The sequence below is a fragment of the Kogia breviceps genome, chromosome 15 (genome assembly GCF_026419965.1).
Source record: "Kogia breviceps isolate mKogBre1 chromosome 15, mKogBre1 haplotype 1, whole genome shotgun sequence".
Lineage (NCBI taxonomy): Eukaryota > Metazoa > Chordata > Mammalia > Artiodactyla > Physeteridae > Kogia > Kogia breviceps.
The window spans coordinates 15,340,926-15,368,715 of record NC_081324.1 but is presented as its reverse complement, the minus strand read 5'-3'; the positions used below and the strand labels follow the sequence as shown (position 1 = coordinate 15,368,715).

Here is a 27,790-nt window from a genome sequence, read left to right as displayed (position 1 = left end):
AACCATCCTGCGCCCCTGCCTTCCATCCCCTGCCCTTTCTGGATTCATGTGTCAGATGTTTAGTGTGAAACCTAAGCCTTTCTATGAACTTTACATGTCTATAAATTTTACATATCTATATGTATAAATGTATAAAATGCAGTATGCTTATTTTACATATCTATCTGTATAAACATGTGCAATGCAATATGCTTATTTTTTCTTTTTAATTTTAATGTAGTGTATATATTGTTTTAGGAACTGATTTCCCGCCCCCCCCCCACTAAATGGTGTATCCTGATTGTTGCAGGTCCGTGTCTATGATAGCTCTACCTTACTTTTAATGAGTGCATAGCACTCCATTAGAAAGGAGGGTGTACCATAAACAGTGTGAATGTACTTAACACTGTTGAACTGTACACTTAAAAATGTTTAAGGTGGTAAATTTTATGTTATGTATATTTTACTGCAATTTAAAAACGAAAAAGGATGTACCATAATTGATATAATCATTTCTCTGCTGATGGACATTTACACGTTTTCCAGTGTTTTGCTGTATTACAAATAACTGTGCATCAAACACTTTTATACAGACGCCCTCACTTTGGGAGATTTTATTTCTCTGGTTTAAAGCTTTGCACCTGTGTACTAAGATCAATGACATGTCTTCCAGATGCAGCAGCTAGGATCCTGGCCCTTTTTCCCTTGGGAGTAGCTAAGGAAAGAGCAGGTTTTTCCTTCTGGACTTTAAGAATTTCTTGGTTGTGAGTGTGGTTTTAGAGAGAGAATCCCATAGTTTGTAATCTCCCAGCTGAAGGTTTTCTTTCATTAGTCTTGGAGGGTGTCTGGGCAAGCCCCTTGCCCTGAACACCTGTTTACTGTGTCGCGCCAGATGTCTGCAGAGACAGTCAGCCCGGGTAGATGACCTGGTTCCCAAAGGCATTCCTGAAGGTGAAAGGAAGGCCGCCCATCGGGAAGACCGGTGGCTGAGTTTCGGTAACCGGGTTTGGCCGGACAGTTAGGGGCTTACTCCTTCGCCCAGTTGTCTGGGCAGAACTGAGCCAGCTGTTCACACGCAGGGCTTTGGTATTTGGTCAGCTCTGACCTCGGCCTTCAAGCTCTTCTAGCAGAGCCATCATGTTGAAATGCTAACCCGAGGGCAGTCCTGCCCTTCAAATTTACATTCTGCTTTCTAAAGAAAAACACAGGACAGGTATTTTTGGAAGCTTTGTGTATTTGGTTAAGTAGATATTCCACTGTTTAAGAGCCTTAGCACTCATGGCAAGTCAGCACAACTCTATTTTTGACTCTTGAGCAGGGAAAGAAAACAGCAGTCATGTGGATGGACTGGAGTTGCTTAATTTGGGTATGTCGGATGCGGGTTCAGTCACGGGGCAATCCAGCACCCCGAGTCTCCGGCGCTTGGTGTTGGGGAGGTGGTCTGGTGGCAGAAGAGGGACATAAACTGGTCCTCGGCAGCAGTGCGGGGCCTGTGTCCCCTCCCACTGGGGCCTCCACAAAGCCAAGCCAGAACCCCAGGGCTGAGCGGGCGAAGGAGCCTGTGCCCTGCGGGACATGCCAGTCGTGGTGAAAGTGTCCTTTCCCGAATTCTAGGACCTCGCTGAGCAGGGGGTGCGGGGGGGTGAGCTGTGGTTAGTCCCACTTCCTGAGGAAGTGACTGAGGGCAAGCTCTGTGAAAGCTTGCTTTATCCAGGAGTCCCACGGGGCCAGCCGGGGAGGAGCAGACATCCCATGCAGATTGATTGTCCTCTGAGCAGGGGCTTTGAAATTAAAGGAGCCCTCTGCAGACATCTTTCTGTTAGTTCTGTTTGATCTTTTTGTGCTTTTGCTTTCAAAAATTATTTCTTACTGCTCTGTCATTCCAGTTGTCTTTCTGTGGATGTCCTGTACCTGGGTAAACAGAAGATGGAAAGATCAGGACTTTGTCTTCCGCAGAGGGTTTTCTGGGATTATGCTCTGATCTAAGTTACGAAAACTGAAATGCATTTTAAAGGAATGTAGTCACTTGAATAGTAAAACACAGTATTCATGGGATATTTAATTTTCTACAGGCAGACTCAGGGTAAAACTCCTGGGTATTCATTAATAAAGCAAAATGTGGAAAATGGGGCATTTTGGAACATTTTGGCAAACTGCAAATTAAAGTCAAATATTAAATCAGTTAACTCCATGTGAAAGTAAAGAACCACTTCTAATGTACCCTGTCATGGCTCAGTGTTATTTATATATTTTCTAATTTTGTGAATATGAAATAGAATATTTTCATTTTGAGTTAAAAAGATGATTATGTGATGCAGACTTTTCCTTCTCTTTTCCTCCCGTCTTCAGCATATTGTGGACCATGTTTTCTCTTTCCTTGATTTTCCTCTCTTCCTTTCCTTCTTCCCAAGCATTTAGATAACACTTAAGAGCTAAAAGCCCTGAAGTTAGGTAAGTGGAGGTGAATAAACTCCTCGTGGGCTCCCTGCTTCTAAGTGGGTGTCACATATAAAGAAGGGTGCTTGTCAGGGTGGACCTTCCATCCAGCGGGCTGTCTTCCTTTTTACTTTTTCTTTATATTACTTTTACTTGCCTCTTCATATATATATTTGACTTTATTTCTATAAAATACAGTTACTAACAAAATGGCATCACATTAACTTGTACATTCAACTTGAAAGGGCATTTTCCCAGACTGGAGCAGGTGCTTAAGAAATATAAACTCCTAAGTAAAATGAAGTACCCTTGTCAGTGCTCCACTGTCATAACCGGGGCATATCCAGGTGTTCCTGTGCCTCGGGCTTCCACATTCTTCCCTACTCTTTTTCACCAGAAGGGTGGTTATTACCTCTTTAATGACTTCTAGTTATTTTTTTTGACCTTTAACTGTACCTGGTATCTGCTTGCTGAAATCTCCGTGACTCTGAATTGCCCTGTTAAAGGAATTCTTTTTTAAAATTTTCATTGGCGTATAGTTGCTTTACAGTGTTGTGTTAAGTTTCTACTGTACAGCAAAGTGAATTAGCTATATGTATACATATATCCCCTCTTTTGGATTTCCTTCCCATTTAGGTCACCACAGAGCATTGAGTAGAGTTCCCTGTGCTATACAGTAGGTTCTCATTAGTTATCTTTTTTTTTTTCAGTACGCGGGCCTCTCACTGTTGTGGCCTCTCCCGTTGCGGAGCACAGGCTCCGGACGCGCAGGCTCAGCGGCCATGGCTCACGGGCCCAGCCGCTCCGCGGCATGTGGGATCTTCCCAGATCGGGGCACGAACCCACATCCCCTGCATCGGCAGGCGGACTCTCAACCACTGCAAAACCAGGGAAGCCCTAGTTATCTATTTTATTTTATTTATTTAAAAATTTTTATTTATTTAATTTAAAGATATTTATTTATTTGGCTGCATCGGGTCTTAGTTGCAGCACGTGGGCTCTTCGTTGCGGCATGCGGGAATCTTTTGTTGCGGCACGTGGGCTCTTCGTTGCCGCACGCGGGCTTCTCTTTAGTTGTGGTGCACGGGCTCCAGAGCATGCAAGTTCTCTAGTTGCGGCATGCCAGCTCAGTAGTCGCGGCCTGCAGGCTCTCTAGTTGTGGCATGCAGGCTCAGTAGTTGCGGTGTGCAGGCTTGGTTGCCCTGAGGCATGTGGGATCTTAGTTACCCCACCAGGGATTGAATCCACAATCCACATCCCTTGCATTGGAAGGTGGATTCTTTTTTTTTTTTTTTTTTTTGCGGTATGCGGGCCTCTCACTGTTGTGGCCTCTCCCGTGGCGGAGCACAGGCTCCGGACGCGCAGGCCTAGCGGCCATGGCTCACGGGCTTAGTTGCTCCGCGGCATGTGGGATCTTCCCGGACCAGGGCACGAACCCGTGTCCCCTGCATCGGCAGGCGGATTCTCAACCACTGCGCCACCAGGGAAGCCCGGAAGGTGGATTCTTAACCACCAGACCACCAGGGAAGTCCCAGTTATCTACTTTATACACAATATCAGTAGTGTGTATATGTCAATCCCAATCTCCCAGTTCATCCCAGCCCCCACCTTCCCCCAAAGGAATTCCCCCCCCCTTTTTTGAGAAATTTAAAAGTACTTTGTACTTTAAATTTAAATTAAAGTATAATTTAAATTAAAAATTAAAAATTATGAGTTACGTATCAAGTACTACCTGTATTCCTACCAGCCACTATTTTAACTGTGAATATCTTTGTACACATGTTCTGTTCCCTCCTCCTCTGTCTCTCTGTTAAGCCCTCTTTTCTCCTCCTTTCCCTCCTCCTCCTCCTCCCCTTTTCTCCTTTTTCCTGGGACATGGGATCTTTGTACTTAAGGATATTTTAAAAATCACCAGATAAAATGGATTGTGCTTTTTTTTTTTTTTTAAAATTTATTTTGGCTGTGTTGTGTCTTCGTTTCTGTGCGAGGGCTTTCTCTAGTTGTGGCAAGCGGGGGCCACTCTTCATCGCGGTGCACGTGCCTCTCACTATAGCAGCCTCTCTTGTTGCAGAGCGCAGGCTGCGGACGCGCAGGCTCAGTAGTTGTGGCTCACGGGCCTAGTTGCTCCCCGGCATGTGGGATCTTCCCAGACCAGGGCTTGAACCTGTGTCCTCTGCATCGGCAGGCAGACAGACTCTCAACCACTGCGCCACCAGGGAAGCCCGGATTGTGCTTTATAAATGGGGTTTTAAAGTTTTTTTATACTTGGTTTTAGTCTATTGTTTTGCATATGTCTTAAGACTTTTTACTTAAAATAAGAATTTATCTATAAAAGGTACCTTGGAAAGTTGACCAGCTACCTCATTCTGTCTTTCTGACCAGCGCTTTTTATTGTCGACCATACCATTTTCTGTCTCAGCCTGGCAGGATAGGATATTAAGTGCCAGCCGAAACCAGTTTGCCCTCTCTCCTGAGGCTTGGTGAACTCCTGGGTTCATACTTTGCTTGACTTGGGGGGAGTAGTTGATTGCCTAGATAAGATTTCCTTCAGGCTAAGATCCTTTAGGAAAGTGAAAGTAAAAGAGTACCAAATATCAGGCATATGCATAAATATGGATACTTATCCATAGGCAAGCCTAGTTTACTATGAAGTCAAGAATATGTGGTCTCTTGATGAATGGAATGACAGAAATTGTTCTTTGAGACATGGTAAACATAAGGGTTACGCTTTAAGAGCATGAGTAAATGTTTTTAATGTCTCTGTTTCCCTCATCTTTCACTTTATCACATGAGTTAAAAATACATCTTCAGAATTCTAAAGCAAATGGGTGAAACTCAGCACTGTATATATCTTAAAGGTTATTTTTTGAAGTGTTCTTATTTTTACAAAAATTCTTGAAGAGAAAGTTTTCTCTTGCGGTTCTGTGCTTTGGCAAAGTCGTTTTGGAATAGATCAAAGTCTGTATTTAAAAGGGTACTCCTGAACAAATGTATGCGTTGAAATAACGTGGATGTATGTCTGTGACATAATGGAAACGTGTATAGACATAGAAAGTTGTCTGATATATTGTTGAACATAAAAAAAGCCTATTATGTTAAAATTATATGTGTTTTAATGTTTATGCTGATGTATGCATTTAGAAGTCTGTATCCCAAATATGATTCAAGCGGGCCTCCTGGAGACTTTTACTTTCTGTTGCTTATACTTCTGTTGTTTTTTTTTTTTTTTTAATTTAGAATATTGGCAAAGAGTATATACTACCCTTACAAGAAAAATGTTTTAAAAATCCAGGAAAGAAAGAGAGGTATTTTGAATAAATGGCAGCCTGTTGTTCTAAATAAAGCTCTTTTCAAAGGTGCTACCTGGGCATTCGAGTTAAGAGTGATTCTAAGGACGACATAGCTATGTTCACATAGATATTTTGAATCTAAGAGGTTGTGTTGGCTGGAAGGTCCCTGCGTGGGGGGTGAAAGAGACGGAGGAGGTAGGATACTATTAGTGCAGCGGAATTCATGCAGAGGGACTCAAGGTTCTGCTGCTGATGGATGAAATGATGGGGTTCTTGCCCTATCGTTTCTGTAGTGTTCATTACACAGAGCGTCTAAGGAGTGCTTGTCAGTAAACTGAGAGCAAGTTGCTTATTCCAGGCTATCAAATCAGCCATTTCTAATCCGTACTTCAAAGAAAGAAAAAGAGTAATTAGAAGTTTCTCATTACTTTTAGACATCAGTGAATCTCTTCCCATCGTGGAGTAAGTTAATGGTTAGCTTTCAGAAATGAGTTAATTAGGAAGCTGTATACATTTTTGGATCTAAGTGCTTATTAATGTATTAGAACTGCTTGAAGACCTAGCTTCCTTGTGAAATGGTTGGCTTTAGTGTTTTATCTTTAAACGGTTCGTTTGGCCTGTGCATCTCTGTGTGGAAGCCAGAGAGAGCAGGTGATTGTGTGGGGTAGAATGGCGGCACCGTTTTCATTGAACTGTGGATCCGCTGGGTGGTTCCAGAATATCCTAATCCTTCAGGAAAGCCGTCCGAGTTCACCGGGTTTATTGTGGCTTTGTCCTTCTCCTGTATTCACTGCCTTTGGTAGTGCAATAGAAGAGCCATGTCCTCTGGTTCTAGACTCAAACCGCTTAGAGAAGGAAGAGATGCTCCACGGCCCTGCACTGTCTTGCCTGGTGCCTTTGCAGTGGGTCCCCGTGGTCTTCTTGTTCCTAGTCCATCATTTGTCTTCTCATTATCAGCACTTTTGCAAAGAAGCGTAAGTCCGTGATTTTCATCGTGGAAAGCCTTCTGTTTAGGAAGTGTTTAAATAATAAAATAAGTGAAAATAATACTCTCATTAATCAAATCCAATAAGCCATGGCTCGCTCTGGGTATTAATTTGCAAGGCTTTAAGACTATTGACCTCCTTAGTCTTCCTGAAAGAATGAATTAATCATTTTCTTTTTCTGCAGTTTTTTTGAAAAATAAATAAATTTATTTATTTAATTTTGGCTGTGTTGGGTCCTCGTTGCTGTGCACAGGCTTTCTGTAGTTGCGGCGAGCGAGGGCTACTCTTTGTTGCCGTGCACGGGCTTCTCATTGTCGTGGCTTCTCTTGTTGAGGAGCACAGGCTCTAGGCACACGGGCTTCAGTAGTTGTGGCACGTGGGCTCAGTAGTTGTGGCTCGTGGGCTCAGTAGTTATGGCACGCGGGCTCAGTAGTTGTGGCTCGCAGACTCAGTAGTTGTGGCACGCGGGCCCAGTAGTTGTGGCTCACGGGTTCTAGAGTGCAGGTTCAGTAGTTGTGGCACACGGGCTTAGTTGCTCCGCGGCATGTGGGATCTTCCCGGACCAGGGCTCGAACCCTTGTCCCTTGCATTGGCAGGCGGACTCTCAACCACTGCGCCACCAGGGAAGCCAAGACCTTTTTTGCAGTTTTGATCCTCCCTTTACTCACTTCATTGTCAGGCACTCCTTGGCATTTTATGATCAGAACTAGTCTATCAAGTTTTTCTAGATGTTTTGGCAGTTTTATCTAGGTTAATGTTGTGCCCTACCTGGAATATTTTAGACGTTAATGTACATTAAAGTTGGGGGGATGTGCTACTGGAATCAAGAACTGTGTTGTGGGACTTGGAAAAAAGTTAATATCCCACAGGAAAGGGCAAGAGAAATTGTACCGGAACTTTCCCCTCTTGTCTAATGTCCCTGTGGCACGGGGCCAATGAGCAGAGGCTCTAATTGGGTTCTTCTGTGTAAATTGTCAGTAAATTTTGACCCCAGTTGGCTTGCCCTGCTTGGATTGTCTGACAGCATGTGCCAATCGCAACTGGCATTGGTGGTGGTCTACAGAGACTAGGCGTCTTCTGGATGCCTGGCCCATCTCTGCTTTGTGTGAGGCTGTCTGCTTGTGAATAGACTTTTTTCTTTCTTTTTTTAAAAATTAAAAAAAAAAATTTTTTTTGGCTGCACCTCACCGAGAAGCTTGCGGGATCTTAGTTCCCCAACCAGGGATGAAACCCTTCCCTCCTGCAGTGGAAGCGCGGAGTCCTAACCACTGGACCGCCAGGGAAGTCCTAGACTCATTTCTTGAACATGGTATTTCCCAGAAGGCACGGAACACCTCTGAGATGTTCTCCAAGGAAAAGAAGGTCCAGAGGTCAAATAGATTTGGGGAACATGCCACACTCCAGCCCTTCTTTGTGATTCAAAATGCACGTTACTCTGTTAAAGATCTCAAAAGGAGGTGGGAATAAAGATTCCAACATTTTGTGGAACATTTCGTGGTAAAGAAGCCTATTTAAACTTCGTTTAACCATTGGACCCTAGAATCTTCCTTCCCTTCTAATATCTATAAAGAGAGCACATTCTGGGGACTCGTGATGGTGGGAAACGTGTTGAGGCTGCTTCTCACCAGCACACCCCGCCCGTCGCCGGTACCTCTTCTCAACCCCTCAGGGATGTCATATCAGTACCTGGAAATGTATCATGGTGGGAGTATTTAAATCACAGAAATGGATAAACACTAAAAATCAGGACTCCCCACCCCTCAGACTGCTGGTTGTTAAAGGTTACAAGCCCTCTGCTGATAATCAGCCCATTTCCCCGAAGATGTTGCAAAAGAGAACCAGACGTTAGAATACATTTCTAAAATCTTCATTTAAAAAATTGATTGTAATGTGTTCTCCCTGTTCAGTGCAGCAGGGTTTTTTTGTTTTTATTTTTTTAATTGTGGTGAAACACGTAACATAATAGCTTTCATTTTAACCATTCTTCAGCGTACAGTTCAGTGCATTAAATGCATCACCCCCAACAAACTTTTCCATCACCCTCAACAAAAACTGAATCACTTAAACTATAACTCTCCCTTCCTCTCTTTCCCCAGCCCCCAGTAACTTCTGTTCTGTTTTCTGTCTCTGAATTTACCTATCCTAGGCACCTTAGATAAGTGGAAAGTATAGCAGTTTTTTTCTGGCATGTCTGCTGTGACCCAGCGGAACCATCCCCGGTGTCCGGTGGGAAGGAGGGTTGCAGCACATACCTGGGACATCCTCTGTCATATGCTTCTTTATATTCCTCCCCCCCGCACAGTTTTTGGTCCGTATATATGAATCTCTTACTGTAGACCACCTCAAATCCTTCTTTAGAGGTATTATATAGATAAAACAACATATGATATACATAAATGTTGAAAAGACCAATAACTTGGGACGGACTGGAGCAGGTTGGGATTAATCAGTTAGAGGGTGTCTTCAGGAGGCTCTGAAAAGGAAGAAGATAGAGTAGGCTGAGGAATATAGCATATGAAGATAAACCAGCAAAAGAACAAGTTGGGAGACAAGATTTCAGCCCTGTGTGACCTTCCATTTTAAAATGGGCAGCCTGGTTAGCTAGAGACATAAAAGGCTACACAGAATATATTCTTCAAAGGGCCATCGTTTTGTTCTGGGGTCAAGTCTTCGGTTGTAAGCCTTTTTCTTTTTTCTTTCTGTTTCTACCCCCCAGGACTTGGACAGAAACACAAAAAATTCTCTGGGTTGGAATTTCTCTTTTGATATTGGTCCTGGTCTAAGGGGGGATTGTTACTCACATTTCATTATGTTTCCTCTTAGATTTGGTAAGTTTGACAGAACAGTTAAGCTGTTTCTGCATTAAGCAGTTTTGTACGTAGGTATTTTTTTTCAGAATATAGATTATCTGAAAGTAGTTGAATGCCAAAAGCTTTTCTTTTCTCCCCGTTTTTCCTTCCGTTTATTTATTTATTTATTTTTTGAATCTGTTTCTCTATAGACCATCTCTCTCTCTCTCTTTTTTAAAAAATAAATTTATTTATTTATTTTTGGCTGCATTGGGTCTTTGTTGCTGTGCGTGGGCTTTCTCTAGTTGCGGAGAGCGGGGGCTACTCTTCGTTGTGGTGCGCGGGCTTCTCACTGGTGGCTTCTTTTTTTGCAGAGCACGGCCTCTAGGGGCGCAGGCTCAGTAGTTGTGGCGCACGGGCTTAGTAGCTCCGCGGCATGTGGGATCTTCCTGGACCAGGGCTCGAACCCGTGTCCCCTGCGTTGGCAGGAGGATTCTTAACCACTGTGCCAGGAGGGAAGTCCCTCCTTTCCTTGATTTTTTTTTTTTTTTTTTTTTTTTTTTTTGCGGTACGCGGGCCTCTCACTGCTGTGGCCTCTCCTGTTGCGGAGCACAGGCTCCGGACGCGCAGGCTCAGCGGCCGTGGCTCACGGGCCCAGCCGCTCCGCGGCACGTGGGATCCTCCCGGACCGGGGCATGAACCCGTGTCCCCTGCATCGGCAGGCGGACTCTCAACCACTGCGCCACCAGGGAAGCCCTCCTTGATTTTTAACTCTCACTTGAGTAAGGGTCTTCTGAAAGCATTGAGGTTGGGGAAGAGAGACCTAACAAAGAAAAAGACATTAAAAAATTCTTTCTGAGTGCTCATGACACCTAGTTTTGGAATCGAAAATGACTATTTTTGGGGTTTTCAGTTACATAACATTTTGGGACAAATAATAGAATTTTCTGTATTTCACTGTAAACAATTTTGAGACCACACTTAAGTACAGTAACAGCCTACGGGTTACAGTGAACTGTTTTCATATTTGCATTTCTGTTTAGGAAAAGCCATGAACACATTTGATGTATTTTTGGAGAAATGAGGCTTGAGGACAGAGTGATTTTTGAGTTGTTTACATTGAGGCAGGAGACGTGAAGTTAAGATGGGTAATGATTTTTAACAATGTGAATTTTTTGTTGAAGTAATACATGTATACACAGATTAAAAAAACATCAAACAGTATTTTCCAGTCCTTATCCCTGTTGGCAGTCAATGTCAACTCTTTGATCTGTTCTTCCGTTATTCTCATTGCAAAATAATCCTACACGGCTGAATTTGGACTTCTTCATTTTAGAAATTACCTTCTGGCTGTCTGTTCTCGTAGGGGTGATGAGCCTGGGCTGTGGACGCAGAAGGTCTGGCTTCTCGTCCATCCTCTGCCCTTCGCTGGCCACCTTGTCCTTGAGCAACATGCTTGACTTTTCCCTGCCTGGTATATAAAACAGGGATGATAATGATAATGATAGTCATGGCCCCAGGCCTGCCCTTAATGTTGCAGGGCCTGGGGTAAGAGCACAAAAGGAGGCCAGATGGCTAAATATTTAAAAGGGATAATGAAATATTTAAGAGACACATTTAAATATTTAAAAGGTATATACCATATGCCTAAATATTTGAAAGGTTTAAATCAAGCTGTAGCTATGGCCTGGCTGCTGTTTTACCAGGGCCTGGGAGCCTGCTCCTCCGGCGTCTCCCTCAAGACCCAGAGTCTGGAGACGCCCTCATCCTTGGAGCAGCCCCGTGAGCTGAGTGACGGCAGGAACCTGCACAGGCGGCCCCGCTGGACGCTCGCTGGCCCTGGACCCACTGAACTAGCTGTAGACTGAGCGGCTCAAGCCTCCCAGGGAGCCTGGCTGTGGCTGGATTCTCCCAATGGGATAATTGTCTGGAGCTTTTTCTGACTGAGACTTATCCAGGCAGTTGTAAGCACCTCCTCAAACCTGCACCTTCTAGGCAGGGGGGCCGCAGGGGCTCTGCCACCCCGGGGCAGAGGCTGCGATCTGCACGCGAATGCCCCTCCCTCCCTCACCCCATCTATCTCTTTCCCCTGATTCCCATTCACTCAGCCAGTTTCCAAAGGAAAATAAAAAAAAAAAAACAGAAACAAAACCTGGCTATGAGACTGAAAAAAGAAAAAAGAAAAACCTCCGTCTTTAGATAAACGGGTTGTATGAAGCTCGGGCCCAGGGCCCTTTTGTCTGGAGGCAGAGGTACTGAGCGCCCCTGGCTGTCGCGGGGAATCGCAAGCAGAGCTCTCGCCACGGTGCCTGCGGCACAGCAAGTCCTGTACTGTTGTTTGCTGTGTTTCTTAAACTTGGGGTGTTCTGTAACTTTGCTGTGGTGTGGACATTTGTCATATGAGGTGCTGGGCCATCAGAGGTGGAGGCTTGCCAGGTTAAGCCAAAAAAAAAAAAAAAAAAAGCCCAGATAAACAAAGGAATGTACTTCTAGGGAAAGACTCATTGTCGTTTATCTGGAATTCAGATGTGTCTGGCAGCTCTGTGAGGACCCTTTCAGTCTGAGACTTGGCTCCTTTAGTCTTGGGAGATATATTCCTATATTATTTCTTTGATAATATCGTCTCTGTTTTTCTCTTTCTGAAGCACTCTTGTTAGATGTTGGACCCACTGGATTGAACTGTTACTTTTAATGCCTTTTCTCTCCTATTGTCCAGATCTCTTTTCTAGTTCTACTTTCTGAGACATATCCTGATTTCCTTGACTTTTTTTAACCTGTTTTATCTTTTATTTCAGTTATTAATATTTATTCTTTCTAAACATCCCTTCTTGTTCTTTGGGTGCTGCTTCTCCATAACTTCCTGCTTTTTTTCCTCTGAGGATAGTGTTTGTGTACGTACAAATGTTTCTCTACTCTTTGAGGCATTTCTGTCCTCATTTTGCCCTTTTATTTGTTTGTTTACTTTGGACTGTCCTGTGTGGGAGGCTTTCCCACAGGCCTGGTGATCTTTAAGGATGAGACTGTGACGAGCTCATTGGAAGCTGTGCCCGGCCAGACCCGTCCTTGGGGTTCTCTGTGATCAGTCATGGAGCCGGACTCTCCACTGAAGGATCCCACAGATCAGCACCTGGAGTTGTTGTTTCTCAGGGTCCATTCTTCTGCCTGGGGAATAAACTTGGCTTTTGGCCCTTGGGGTGGAGGAAAGGGAAGGCCTGGGCCTTTCCGTCTCCTGCCTCACCACGGGGGCTCTGAATCTTGAGCCTCCATGGCTTCGGTTAGCCCAGAGAATTTTCCTCTTGCCCTTCCCCCAGCTATACCAGGTGGCAGAGGGTCAGGGCGTCATCCAGGGGCTCTTACGGGGGCATGCCCATCATACAAGGACAGGCGGACTTCATCTACTCCCTATTTTCAGCCCCACCCCACTCCTTCCATATCTGGTGTCCCCTTTGCTGATTCCAAGACCTGAGCTTCTTTGAAGTCCCTGGGACTAACTGTCCTCCATGTCTGCAGCCCCCTCCTGCAGGACCTTGGGATATAACTTCTCGGCCACTGTCCTCTTCCTTTTCCCAAAACTTTACTGGTGTCTTATGTTGGCTTTGGCTCCATTCTCATGGCCCTATCTTGTGGGTGTATACTGTATATTTTTGGTAACAACTTTGTTGAGATCCAGTTCACATACTGTACAATTCATGCACTTGTACCATACATTTCAGTGGTTTTTGGTCTTTTCCCAAGAGTTGTGTAACCATCTCCACAGTCAGATGTAGGACCTTTCCGTCACCTCAAAAAGAAACCCTGTCTGTTGGTGGGAATGTAAATTGGTGCAGCCACTATGGAAAACAGTATGGAGGTTCTTAAAAAACTAAAAATATAATTACTATATGATCCAGCAGTCCCACTCCTGGACATATATCTGGAGAAAACTAATTCAAAAAGATACATGCACCCCAGTGTTCATAGCTGCGTTATTTACGATAACGAAGACATGGAAGCAACCTAAGTGAATTTTGACAGATGAATAAAGAAGCTGTAGTATATATACAATGGGATATTACTCAGCCATAAAGAAGAATGAAATAATGCCATTTGCAGCAACATGGATGGCCCTAGAGACTGTCATACTAAGTGAAGTAAGTCAGACAGAGAAAGACAAATATCATATCATATATCACTTATATGTGGAATCTAAAATATTATACAGATGAACTTATTTACAAAACAGAAACAGACTCAACAGACATAGAAAACAAACCTATGGTTACCAAAGGGGAAGGGGAGCAGGGAAAGAATTAGGAGTTTGGGATTAGCAAATACAAACTACTGTATACAAAAGAGATAAACAAGGTCCTACTGGGCAGCGGGGAGAGAATAAGGAGTTTGGGGTTAGCAAATACAAACTACTATATACAAAAGAGATAAACTACAAGGTTCTACTGGGCAGCGGGGAGAGAATAAGGAGTTTGGGATTAGCAAATACAAACTACTATATACAAAAGAGATAAACTACAAGGTTCTACTGTACAGCACAGGAAACTATATCCAATATCTTTAATCTGTAATGAAAAAGAATATGAAAAAGAAGAGATATATATGTAGAACTGAATCACTTTGCTGTACACCAGAAAGTAACACTACATTGTAAATCAGCTATACTTCAATTTTATTTATTTATTTATTTAGTTAGTTATTTTAAAAACTTTTTTTTTAAATTTATTTTTGGCCACGTTGGGTCTTCGTTGCTGCATGCAGGCTTTCTCTAGTTGTGGTGAGCAGGGGCTACTCTTTGTTGTGGTGCGCGGGCTTCTCATCGCGGTGGCTTCTCTTGTTGCAGAGCATGGGCTCTAGGTGTGTGGGCTTCAGTAGTTGTGATGCACAGGCTCAGCAGTTGTGGCTCATGGGCTTAGTTGCTACGCGGCACGTGGGATCTTCCCAGACCAGGGCTCGAACCCATGTCCCTTGCATTGGCAGGCGGATTCTTAACCACTGTGCCACCAGGGAAGTCCCTCAATTTTAAAAAATAATTAAAAAGTAGAATAGAATGGCGTAAGAAAAAAGAACCGCAGTGCTTTTTACTTGTCACTCCCTAGTTCTCCCAACTCTCCAGCCCTAAGCAACCACATATCTACTTTCTGTCTATATATGCTATTTTTATCTTTAAAAAAATACTTTTAGTGTCATCTTTGTAGGATTTTAGGAGGGAAGGGAAAGAAACTCATGAATTCAGTCAACTTTCTTTTGTGGGAAGTTCTGGCCATGTATAAAATATTAACATATAAAAGCATTCTGCCCATTTCTCTACTTCTGCATTCTGAGGATTGACTGAAGTACTCTTTGACAGACGTGGGAATTTTCCTTCATATTCTCTCTCTTTTCCCCCGCGTTTTTTAATTCCCTTGTTTAATGCCCTTGCTTGACCGGAACCTCTGATCTTTCAGAGCTGGGAATTGCCAAGCCCAGATGAGTGGCCTTTCATGTTCTCTTGGCTTCTGGGGTTTTCAAGTGTCTGAATAGTGGTTGTATGGGGTAGGTGACTTGGAGATGGCAGGTCAGCCTCTGAATCCAGGCCCCCAAGTACCTTCTAGGTTAAGGAGGTGGGGAGGCTCTGAGTTTGGAAAGTGGGTATTACTTTCAGTCACTAAACAGCTCTCACTCCCATGCGTTCACTAGTCAGTCAACACGTGCTCTTGGGCAGTTTTTAGAAAATGGACTTTTGAGCTCTTACTGAGCCAGTGCGGTAGAGAAGACAAACACACAGACAACATCACCTGTTATAAATGGTGATGAATACAGGGTCACAAGTTCTCATGGCCTACGGGCTTGACAGTGGATACTAACCTCTCCTTGGGGCAGCTGCCAGGGAACCTTGCCCCCATCTCTTCTGGACTCCAGGATTCCTCTGAAGGTTCTGTACCTCACCCACTGCGTTCACAGCCTGCCAGGCTGTGGTCCTCTCCTTTCCCACCTCCAAGACTGCCTCCCTGTCTCCTTCCCTGAAGAAAGGGAACTCATCTTCCCAGAGAACGAGGTGGCTACGAGGTAGATGCTTCTACAATATGGGGGGCACTTAGCCCACTATTGCTTTGACTTTTCTCCAAGCCCCGTCTGCATTCGTGTTTTTCTCCAGCTTTTGTTGGTGTCGTGACTTGCTGGTGTTGGTTTAGGACTTGGACACTGCTTCTCTAGGATGGGGGCTCCTGGCTGGGGGCGTGATGCTGGACTCCCAGCATGGCGTTCATCTGCCCACGGTGTGTCGTGGCTGCTCAGGCTGGCGCTCAGCCCTCGGGGGGCGGCCTGGTCTGAGCTGGGCTCCAGTGACCTGTCAGTCAGCGTGTGAACATGGTCCAGAGGTGTGGGTCGGACCGGGGTTAGGCAGGGAGCGGTGAGACCGCAGCTAGTCCTTGGTTATCCTCGACTGGGAGGACAGCTTCGGAAGTAAGAGGGAGAGTTACAGGGCAGTCAGAGACATAGTGAGGTATTTTGCTTTGTGAGTTGAAATTTTGCTGCCCTTTAAGAGGAAACTGTATTCTTTTCAATGTATGAGCTCCAGGTGACCCCCCAGTGGGTGATCCGTAGAGCAGGCCTTGGAGGCACATCTACACTAGGAAAGGGGCCAGCGTTTTGAAATGAAATGAGAGGTAATAAAGAGCAAGGTTCATCGTTCTGTAAAGCACCCAAGAATGTTCCTCCTCCTCCTTTTTCTCCAGTCAGACCATCATCACCTCAAAACTACTTCACTTTCTTGTCCCAAGAACATTTCTTCATTTTTCCTTTTTTCCCTCTAGTTTGTTTTATTATACTAACAAAGAGACAAAGAGGAAGAAAATAGCATTTTAATGCTTATGTGTTTGGTTCTTTTCATACATATTGTTTTCTTAAATACAATAGTCTTACGATATGGCAGTTATTATTAGTTCTCATTTTTAAAGATGAGGAAATTGAGGCTCTTTCTTTAGAAAAGCCTGAGGAATGGGTTCTTCATCCTTGGCCAATGGAGAGGGTGTGTGTGTGTGTGTGTGTGTGTGTGTGTGTGTGAGTGTGAGTGTGAGAGAGAGAGAGAGAGAGATTGATTGATTCTAGGTTAAGAAATAGCATGGCGGGCTTCCCTGGTGGCACAGCAGTTGAGAGTCCGCCTGCCGATGCAGGGGACGCGGGTTCGTGCCCCGGTCCGGGAAGATCCCACATGCCGCGGAGCGGCTGGGCCCGTGAGCCATGGCCGCTGAGCCTGCGCGTCCGGAGCCTGTGCTCCGCAACGGGAGAGGCCACGGCAGTGAGAGGCCCGTGTACCGCAAAAAAAAAAAAAAAAAAGAAAGAAATAGCATGGCCCTAGGAGGAAAGGTGTGTGTGTGGTGTCCCCGCCCCCCACCCCGCCCAAGGAGAGCAGTGGTTGCTCTGATTGAATAAGGTCTTTGATGTCAGGCCAAGGAATTTGGACTTAATTTGGAAGGTGATTCAAGGATTTTTAATAGAAGGGAGTGATAGATAGGATTAAAGTTTAGTTTTAGAAAGATTAATCTGGCAATTCTGAATGAGAGCATAGAGAACGGGGTGTTGTGTTTTCCTAGGTGTAAGATGGGATGGTCCAAAGTGAGAGGGGTGACAGATTATGATCAGCATGGATGTAACGTTGCCCAGGAAAAGATACAGGACTTGGTGAGAGAGAAAAAGTTCATATAAAAATTAAATGTATGTATTTGAGATGGTAAATTTTATGATACGTGTATTTTATCGGTTTTAAAAAATGAAATGTGTACCTTGCTTTGCTCTCCTGTATGTGGGCCGTTGATTACATTGGCTTCGTGATACGTGTGGATTTTAATATTCGGTTGGGAACTTACACTGCATGTAATTTATTTAAAGGGAAGCAGTAGTTCCCATTTTAGCTGTTAACTTTTGGAATGGCAAAACCCAGTTATGCTGTTATTGTAAAAAAGGAAAGGCTGGCCTTGTTAGAAGACACCTGAAGGATGACAAGAGGGGTAAATGATTCATTTCTTTCCACGCGACCTGTATAACCAAATTGCTAGGAGGGAGTTATTTTTCAGGCTGTTTTTTTTTTTTCACCTGCGCCACACGGCATGCGGGGTCTTAGTTCCCCAGCCAGGTATGGAACCTGTGTCCCCTGCAGTGGACGCCCGAAGTCCTAACCACTGGCCCTCCAGGGAGGCCCCCATGTAGGCTGTTGTTTTATACGGCTAACTGTCAGTGATTCAGCAGTGCAGTTGCCCACCTTGGGCATAAAGAGAAACCAAATAAATCGTTTATCGTCTCTGGCCACAGACCGGGGCCGCCTGTAGTAGCAAACGATCATCTCCATCATTTTGTGTGCAAGAAAGCATGGAGAACGCAAACTTTTAGAAATTCTGTTTCTAATAAACTTAGGTTTAAAAGTCGCTAAGCCGTTTTGATTACTCAGTGGCTGACCTTGAGGCAGCTTATTGGTAAGAGGATAAAATGGAAAATTAATCTCCACATATGCAGAGCTGTTATTTAAACATTTTAGGAATGACTTGTTTATAATGCCGTTCGCCAGCGTTCTTTGGGAGTAAAAGGATAGAAGTGCCTGACTTCTGCTCATCCAGCTCCCCTCTTTGCGTTTTAATACTCCCCCACTCTCTTTAACTATTCATTATCTCTGTCTTACTTTAAAAAAAAAAAAAAACTAAAGTCCGTGCTTTATTTAGATTTCCTCAGTTTTTACCCAGTGACCTTTTTCTGTCCCAGGATCCCGTCCAGGAGATCACATTGCATTTAGTCACCATGTCGCCTTAGACTCCTCTTGCTGTGACAGTTCCTCACACTTCCCTTGTTTTTTATGACCTTGATAGTTTTGAGCAGGACCGGTCAGGTAATTTTGTAGAATGTCCCTCAATTGGGATTTGTCTGATGTTTTCCCTGTGGTTAGGCTGGGGTGTAATGTGTTTCTGGGATAACCTGCTGTTCTGTCACATCAAGGAGACGTACTATCCATATGACTTATCACTGTTGATGTTGACCTTGGTCACCTGGCTCAGATAGTGTTGGTGAGGCTTTTCCGCTGTGGACTTACTCTTTGCTCTCCCTTCTCTGTACTGTCGTCTTTGGAGGAGAGTCATTTGAGGAGTGGGATAATTCTTCACCTCCCTAAGGGTAAGGCATCTGCATAAATTATTTGGAGTTCAGCACAGGAGATTTGTTTGCCTTTCCCCATTTATTCAGTCATTTCAGTCATTTGTATCAGTATGGACTCATGGATGTTTATTTTATATTTCAGGTCATAACCCAGTATTGCTTTATTTGTTGCTCAAATTGTACCAGCTTGAGCCGTTGGGAGCTCTTTCGGTTCACCTCTGTGTCCGTCTGACGTGCTCCTCTCAATGCAGTTTGTTTCCTTTCTTTTTGTCTTGTTTTGGAGCACTTCCTTAATTTCTGGCACTACAGAATGCTCCAGGCTCATTTTGTGCATTTCCTGCCCAGTGCTGGAACTGGCCATTTCTGCAAGGAGCGCTGGTCTCTCTTTCTAGTGGAGAGCAGTGTTAGGAAGCCAGGTCTTGGCGCTGGCTGTCCTCACTTTTGGTCTTTGCCCGGCATCTGCCCCAGTGCTGGCTTCACCTCACGTGACTCATTTCTCCATCTGCCTATCACGTCTTTTCATATGGTTGCCCAGATCTGTTTTTTTTTAAATTAATTAATCAATTTAAAAATTTTTGGCTGCGTTGGGTCTTCGTTGCTGCGCGCGGGCTTTCTCTACTTGCGGCGAGCAGGGACTTCTCTTCGTTGTGGTGCGTGGGCTTCTCATTGTGATGGCTTCTCATCGCAGAGCACGGGTTCTAGGTGCGCAGGCTTCAGTAATTGTGGCATGCGGTCTCTAGTTACGGCTCACGGGCTCTAGAGCGCAGGCTTAGTATTTGTGGTCACGGGCTTAGTTGCTCTGCTGCATGTGGGATCTTCCCGGACCAGGGCTCGAACCCGTGTCCCCTGCATTGGCAGGGAGATTCTGAATCACTACATCACCAGGGAAGTCCCCAGATCTGGGTTTTTTTTTTTGCGGTACGCAGGCCTCTCACTGTTGTGGCCTCTCCCGTTGCGGAGCACAGGCTTCGGACGCGCAGGCTCAGCGGCCATGGCTCACGGACCCAGCCGCTCCGCGGCATGTGGGATCTTCCCGGACCGGGGCATGAACCCATGTCCCTCCCCTGCATAGGCAGGCAGATGCTCAACCACTGCGCCCCCAGGGAAGCCCCCCAGATCTGGTTTTTATAGCTGTCAGAATTTTAGCCTAGATCAATACAAAATTATTCCTTGGATGGGCAATCAAGCTGCTTTTATATATTTTAAAAATGTGTTTTGTGTTCTAGTATCAACACTACATAGGAATCTGGCTACAAATTCAGATTGCATTTGGGTGGGTGATATTTTTGGTCTGTGATTTGTCTTTTTTTTTTTTTTTTTTTTTTTTTTTGCGGTATGCGGGCCTCTCACTGTTGTGGCCTCTCCCGTTGCGGAGCACAGGCTCCGGACGCACAGGCCTAGCGGCCATGGCTCACGGGCTTAGTTGCTCCGCGGCATGTGGGATCCTCCCGGACCAGGGCACGAACCCGTGTCTCCTGCATTGGCAGGCGGATTCTCAACCACTGCGCCACCAGGGAAGCCCTGTGATTTGTCTTTTATTACAGTTTTTACAAGAATTTTACAGATTCATGAACCTTAGGGAGATAGTTAAAAACCTATTAAAATTAAATTTTGAGCATTTGGTTTTATCAAGGCAAAATAAGCAGCTGAAATAAAGTGGACCTGGGAGCTAGAGGTTTGCGTTTATCATTCCCCAATTTCAGGTGCAGCTTAGATGGTAGAGAATGCCAAGGGTAGCTGTATAGTTAAATGAAGGAGATTAATTAAAGTGTAGACAACTGGAACGATATAAAATTCACATCTTCCGGATATAAGTTCTTCTCTGTGTTTGTCCTTCCTGGGAAACGCAGCCTGAGAACCTTCTGAGCACATGTCTTGCTATTAAGGGTGAGGGGGACTGTAAGCTGAAGTGAATACTCTTCTTTACTCCTTGCCTCAAAACAGAGGTACACATTTTCTTTTCTGTTCCCCACGTCACGTCAATTATTAATCCGTTTTTAATTTTATTTTATTTTACTAACGGAGACTCAGAACTTAGAGCTTGATAAAATTCTTGGATCTCCTGGGGGGAAGACTTACTCGTGAGGGCCCTGAGGATTTGGAGAAGGCAGGCGTCACCCCCGACCTTCCACGCATCTGTGGAGGACAGCACGTCTTCTGCAGGGCACTCGGCAGCCAGAATCCTTTCAGCTTTGACTGCCAGGCTTGCTGCTGCTGCCTGTGGGAAGCTTTGCCCACCATGGAGTGCTAGTGCATAGTTTTGCTGTCCTTTGGGCGCTGCGGAGCTCAGGTGAGGGCGGTGCCCCGCGCCTCTGGTCTGAGCATCTCTTTGTCCACCTCCCTGGTTCTGACCTGCTGGGTCATTTGCACCTCAGCCTCTAATTCTGATCCTGACTGAGGCTCATGCCTCAGCCTGCGGGTTCTGTGCTGGACAGGGTGAGCCCCTGACCTTTGACTCCCAGCCCCTTGGTACCAGCCCCCCTGCCGGGAGTGCTGCCCACTTAGGCTCCTTTCTTCTCTTGCTCAGGTCCAGACACTGACGAGGAACCCGTCAGCCACACGGGTCTCCTGGCTGTGGTTGCAGGTCTCTGGTGTGGTTGTGGGATGAAAAGAGTAGGAACATTCCTTGAAAATCTCTGACCACCTGCCCTCCGCGTTTGAATGTTACGCTTTCTGTGCTTTTTGTGTAGTGTATTTGATCATGACAAAGTTCCCTCCAGATATCTAAATAGCACAGCCCTGGGGTTGGGCGTATGCTGTTATCTCCATTTTTAGGTGGAAAACTTTCCAACACAAAGAAGCCAGAGAGCACGGGGGAATGTTAGTGCAGGGAGGGACATTGGGCCTCACACCCACTGTCTGCGTGGTGTCGCTGGGATGTTAAAGCTCGTTCTCTTCACCGGCGTTTGTCCATGGAAACTAGTTTATTTTAGGGAACTGTATGGATGGGATTTTGCATGCTCTTGCTTATTAGTTAAGTGACGAGAACGTAGGTCGGTAAGTGATTTCATGGAGCTGCAGAGAAGTAAATAGGAAATTCATCATCTCCCTCCATGCATTCATTCATCAGTCACAGAACAAATATTTCTTTTACAGCGAGTAAGCAAACCATATTAGGAAAAGTTTAAACTTTCTAGTAATGTAGAAGTTGTGTAAGAAGTCATCATGTTGTCTCATAAATATTTATAAAGTTGGGGGGCAGGGTGGGCTTAAAGTAGCTCTAATGCACGGTGGCAGCAACAGAATCGGTGCAGCCATCTGGGAAATCATTCTGGCATTTGTGTTCACAGATCAGAAAAAATGACCTGTGGTTAGATCAGAATTTGGGAACTGTAGCATCCCTCTTTTTGGAGACTTATTAATATTTGTTAGCGTAATAGAGGCTGTCCTGCAGAAAGAAATCTGTTCAATGTAGAAAAAAATCAGCATTTACTGTATGTATTTCAGTGCTGCATTTGTGAAAAGCCTAGTAAGGTCCTTCAAAACTGGGGTCTGTTTCGCAGTGTGTGAAGTGCAGCACGTGAAGGGTTTTTAATGTTTTGCTGGTGGAGGTGAGTGTCATGGACATCGTGGATAGGACTTGGAGGGGGGACAGGTTGGGAGGGAAAACGAAGGAGGGCTTTAGTGTACGTTTGACCCCCTCCCTGTTGGGAGAGTCAAGTGGCATATAAAGCTGGCAATTGGAAAGGTGGCTCTGAAGGCAGAATTAGGGCTGTAGATAGAAATGTGTGAGTTCTGTGACTATATGGGATTGTTGTGACCACAGGGGTGGCCGAGGTTGCCTTTGGACAAAGGTAGATGACAGAGTCTGAAGGGACCCAGGAGGGGAAGAGCCAGGGAGTCAGGGGAAACCCGAGGGGCTGCTAGCAGTGCTTGCAGGGTCCCTGAGAGGACAAGATGGCTGGAAAATGAAATTCTGCTGAAAGGCAGTGGCAGTAAGAAAGGACACAGGCAACAAGGACCAGCACAAGGCAACAAAGAATGGGAACGGACCGTTTTTGGAGTGTTTTCTAGCTACGAGGCACTCGCTTTGTTTCATTTAGTAGCTATACACCATTAAATGAACGTGTGCACTTTCATTTAACTTTTTATTTTGGAATAATTTTAGCTTCTAGAAAAATTGCAAACATAATACAAAGAATTTCCAGGTACCCTTTACCCAATTTTCCCCAGCCACCTTGTATAATTATAACATATTAATCAAAACTAAAAAATCATCATTGGTATAATGCTAACTAGACTGTAGACTTTACTCAAATTTCAGCAGTTTTCACCTAGGTGGAGGACACAATTTGTGTACAGTTCCCTTTCTCTGTAGCCTTACAGTATACAGTCAAGGTTTTGTTTTCCAAAGTTACTTGGGTGGGTTCTTTTCCTCCCTACCCTCTCTTCAGCATGGGTGTTATGTCATTTGCTTGTGATATAGTTAGTTCTTTGTTACACTTGGTCTCTTATTTTGGGCCTCTCCTCATTCCTGATTGCTTTTATTTTTTGTTTACACACGGTAAAACTCTCCGGGTTTTGACAAAGACATAGACGTGTGTATCCAGCCCCACAGTTGTGATACAGGACAGTTCTGTCACCTCCACATTTCCTCCTATAGCCTGGATTTTAACAGTGGTTTCAGCGCGAGTGGGTAGCAAGGGGTGGGGAAGGAGCTGGGCGGTGTAGGATCTCCCCGACGACCGAGAACTTGACTGTGAAGGCAGCGTGCCCATGGACAGAGCACAAGGGTAGGGTCTCCAGGTTGAGGCTGGGGGACGTCTCTTTAGCCAGTAGGTAGAGGTAATAGGAGCGGCCAAAAGCCCCGGAGCGGGCAGCAGCCTCCCGGTGAGGACCAGCTTGGAAAGGCCAGCTGTGCCGGATCAGGCAGGGTCTGAGGGCAGGCAGGCCGTGGGGAGGGGTCCTGCCTGTTGTCTTTGAAGCTGACTGTGGAAAGCAGGAGGTGTGGCGTAGGTGCCAGGGGAAAGTTAGAAACAGCCTCTGTCCCCTGGCAGGGTGGGAGTTAATGAGAAGGAGAAGAGAGGGTGGTGGGGCAGAGTGACACAGGATGCTCTGGGGCGTGAGGAGCAGGGATGTGCTGCAGTCCTCTCTCGAGGTACCCTTGGCAGCTGCAGAACCGTGTGGGAAACGCAAAGGAGCTTTGTACTGCAGAGCTTCCCTTTGACCTGGGAGTGCTTGGAGTTGGGGGGAGTGATGCAAGGAGTAGGCCAAGAACTGTGAGTCGACCTTCTGGAAAAGGCCGAGGTTTGTAGGGACCATTTGCTTCTGTTCCTGTGGGAGGAAGGGGGTGGGGTAGAGGAGGGAAGAGGGGGAGGCGCTCGTAGGTGTAGCCTTGAGGGAAAAGTGAAGGATCACCACAGGGACGGGCAGGGGCTGGGCATATTCTTGTCCTTCCCAAGGTTGCGCCCTGATTAAGTGCCTCTGTGTTTATGTTTCCAGAAGCAGTTTGAACTTTCCCATCGGTGGGTTTTCACATCAGGAATATTAGGTATTAACTGAAGAAGAAAACACGGCCTTGGCCAGAGTATTTGTATGTCAGTATTGATACAGTCAGGATTCAGTGAAACAAGAAGATAATCTGTTCTGGATGTTAGCAGCTGCACTAACTCATTTCTTATTAACTCATACAGAATTAAAACTTACATTCTTTTCTCTTCACCTTATGTATAAACTGTCTTTTTACACATGGGCAGCTCACCCGGTGGAGGCTGTTTAGAAAGTGAAGTTCTTCGGGCCTCAGCAGGTGGTGTGCAGGGAGTGGGGGGAACGCCCGCCAGTGCCCAAGGTGAGAGGGGCTGGGCGCTCTGTGCTCCTGGGTCACATTTCTTCCCAGTGGCTGGAGAGGAGCCTCAGACCTACATGGTGCCCTGGCGTATCGTCCAGATCCACCCAGGGCCCGATTAGTGTGGAGGATGGAGATAAAATAAACGCTTCTCTTTGCTGTTTTGGCACTTGTATGGGGCCTTCAACTGGCATGTATTTAAGAGATTCCATAGCTCCATTTATTATTGCTTATTTTTTCCCTCAAAGCTATACGCACGTAGCTATTCGTGTGTGTGTGTGTGTGTGTGTGTGTGTGTATATACATATTTTTTTAAGTTATTATTTTTTTGAGACCTAAGTGTCTGCCAGTTTTGGGGGCCCAGTCTCCTTGTCCGTCCCCCACCCTTCCCTAGAGAGCAGCACCGAGGCAGAGACATAGCCGATCAGGTGTCTTGTTTCTGTTTTTTGTTTTAAACTCCACAAAACTGACATCTGTTCCCAGCTGGTTTAGGAAGAGTGAGCAAAGAAGCATGAAGCAGATTTGTGTAATTGAACCTGCTGTTTGGGATGGAATTGCAGTGAGAAAATATTTTTCCCTGATAAGCAATTCAGATTGAAGTGAGGGAGAAGGAGGTGGTCAGTTGGGGAAGTAGAGATGTGATTGATGTGTTTTTCTCTGTTGTGGTTGCAGAGATGTCATGATGGAGAGTGTTGAAAGTGCGAAAGGTGAAAAGGGACTGGTGAGGAAGGAAGAGCCAAGGGTGTGTGTGTTACTAGTACGAGGGGAAAGCCCGGGATGGGGGGGTAGAGGCCGGGAGAAACCCACCCCCTGCTTATGTCTTTGAAGACATGAAACCTGAGGGTGCTAAGTCATTTTCTATGAGGAACAGACTAAATGTGAAGCATTGCATAATAGAAACACACATGATAAGAACATTGCATATTTGAAGAAAAGAAGGTTAGAAATGTGAGTTAGATTCATTAATCTGTTGAATTACTTCTTCTTCGAAAAGGGCTTCAGTGGCCAGGTAAGTATCAGAAAACAGTGACAAATATAGTCCCCCAAAAGGATAACAGACCTTGGAGTATCATAGTTGTTCTTTGAAAAGTTTGTATAATGCCTGTTGAGGCGATCTGTATTCTTTGATTTGTTTTTCTTTAGGATTCTTATGACTTAGCGTTTATTGATTTTCATTAAAGAAAATGTTCGTTTCTCCATTTACATGGGGAAGCCGATGTGTTGTCACCGGTCACATTGACCTTTGCCTATTCATTTTGCAGGCGTGTATCTGAGGATTATTTGCAGTTGGGTTCAGTGGTTACATGATGATGACTGGGAGCTTCTGGGCCATCATCCTCTAGTTGGAAATTGACAAATGGCTCCATGAAGAACAGTTTTTTATTGCAAAGTATAAGAAGTATGATTAAGGGGTGAATGGGTTTTTCTTAAGTTTTTCTTTTGATTTGATAACTTTTGACTTTTACCAACAAAGAGGAAATAGCTTACTATAATTTTAAGAGACTTTGGTAGGAAAGAAAGTGTTTTGTCTGTGTCATAGGAGGGAATAGAGTGACCATGTGACAGACTTGAGCTCTTTGATTTTCTTTTTTTAATAAACAGGCCTAGCGTTCCCCCCCACCAGACATTTTCAAGGTGAAAGGACTTTTATACATTAAGCACAAATGCTGTTAGTGAATTATACGTTATTTATAGGGGGGTTAGTTTTAAATTAAAAGACTGTTAGTGCCTTTGAAGGAAGCTGTATTTTATAGGGTTTAAATGAGATGAAAGACATTGTTGCAATAACTAAAACTAATTCTGTTTGAAAGTCAAGCTGTTGAGGGAAAGGGAAGCTAAAATGAGATCTTTTTATCTTATCTTTTAAAGGAGAAGACTGAGATTTATCTTTGTTATGTTTTTAAGCAGAAGAATCTATTTTTAAAACAGTACTTAGGAATTGGGGTGAAAAAAGTAAAGAAAACTTTCAAACATAAACATTTCTCTCTGTACTTGATAGAACGGAGAAATGAAGCAGGAGTTAAGCATTTTTTCCCCTAAGTGGTAAATTCACTCTTGCCTTCCAGAATGTGGGAAGGGTGAGGGTAATAGGACAGTGTGATTGTGGGAGTGACAAACATTTCTATAAACCAAAAAAGAAGTGTGGAGTTACAGGCAGTGGTGTTTATTACATTGATTATACAACCCAGGAGAGGTGAACTCACCGCCACTATGGTCTTGGGTTTCAGACAACGCGCTGTGCTTTCAGCGGCCGCTGCACTTGGCCTGTTAATGCCGCTGTGCATTTTCACCTTATAGTCAGGATTCTTTCAGGTGAACTAGGAGAGCTGACTCATATGTTTTTAAACCGCTGCTAATTCACTCTTACCTCTCTCCACAGTGTCCCAGTACTTCACCCCAAAGAGTTCATCCGGGTTCATTTTCTTCCCTAAAGAGAAAGTATATACATCTTAGGCGCTTTTAGAGGAAGTGGGGTGGGGGCAGGTATGGCTAGATGTCCACAGAGAAAGTTGTTCCTGCATCAGGAATGTCTTCTGGACCCCTTGGGGGGTTTGCAGACGTGGAGGTTCCTCTCTGGGGTTTTCTAAGCCTTCACTCTGCTTTACTTGTGCAGACGGGAAAAGATACCGGCGGTGTGGCGGGCGACATCTTACCATTGACTATAAGGTTTAATGCTGCCGCCGCCGCCGCCATACGTGAGCACCTGTGTGTCCGTAAAGCAGGCAGGTCCCTGTTGTGTGTAAACAGGAGGAAGATGGTACGAATCATGTATTAATCTTCCAAGTTTCCATCAGAACGCCTGCCAGCTGCACTGCCAGTGTGAACTGCCCGTCGCTTAGCAAGTTGCGTTTCACGTGGTGACCCTTTTATCATTTCTTGTGGTTGTGTGTTCTGGGCCTACCACCCACTGACTATTTGAATTTTCTGTTATGTTCTTTTTGTTCCTGAACTGACTGCCCTCTAGGATGAGTGGTGTGAAACTGGATGACGTCTTTTGCTCACCAAAAATCATAAGGAGAGGGCAAATGACATAAATCCCATGTAGCTGTAAAGAAAGGGTTGAGGGATTTAGGCAGAGCCCAGCCACCACTGGGCACCGCCGGAGCCTGGATCCCAGCTCTGGATAAGTGGTGGCATTAAAAAACCACGCTTCAGGCCCATTCGACTCCAGTGGGCTTTTGGAGGTGGTTCATGAGTCTATGTTTTGAATTCTCTACAAAAAGTGATCTACAAACTTGGATCATCATGGCTGGTAAAGGTAGATCATAGGGATGCTTCGCTAATGGTGGTTTTATTGTGAGTATTCAACTTATAATGACAGTAATGGTGCTTAAAAATAAAGCTGGTGAGGGGCTTCCCTGGTGGCGCAGTGGTTAAGAATCCACCTGCCAATGCAGGGGACACGGGTTCAATCCC

The 27,790-nt window shown here is 45.0% G+C and overlaps 1 protein-coding gene across 18 annotated transcripts in view; it reads left to right on the top strand.

Annotated features, from left to right (window-relative positions):
- The window catches only part of ZNF532 (zinc finger protein 532), a 103,105-nt gene that overhangs the window by 18,952 nt on the left and 56,363 nt on the right, over positions 1 to 27,790 (top strand). Inside the window, exon 1 of one of the 18 annotated variants that reach the window (XM_067014975.1) lies at positions 18,559 to 18,606. The exons of the other annotated variants lie outside the window; for them this stretch is intronic. The gene's annotated coding sequence lies outside the window, so the exon portion shown is untranslated. Of the gene's footprint in view, positions 1 to 18,558; positions 18,607 to 27,790 lie in introns of those variants that run through there. 18 annotated transcript variants of the gene reach the window in all.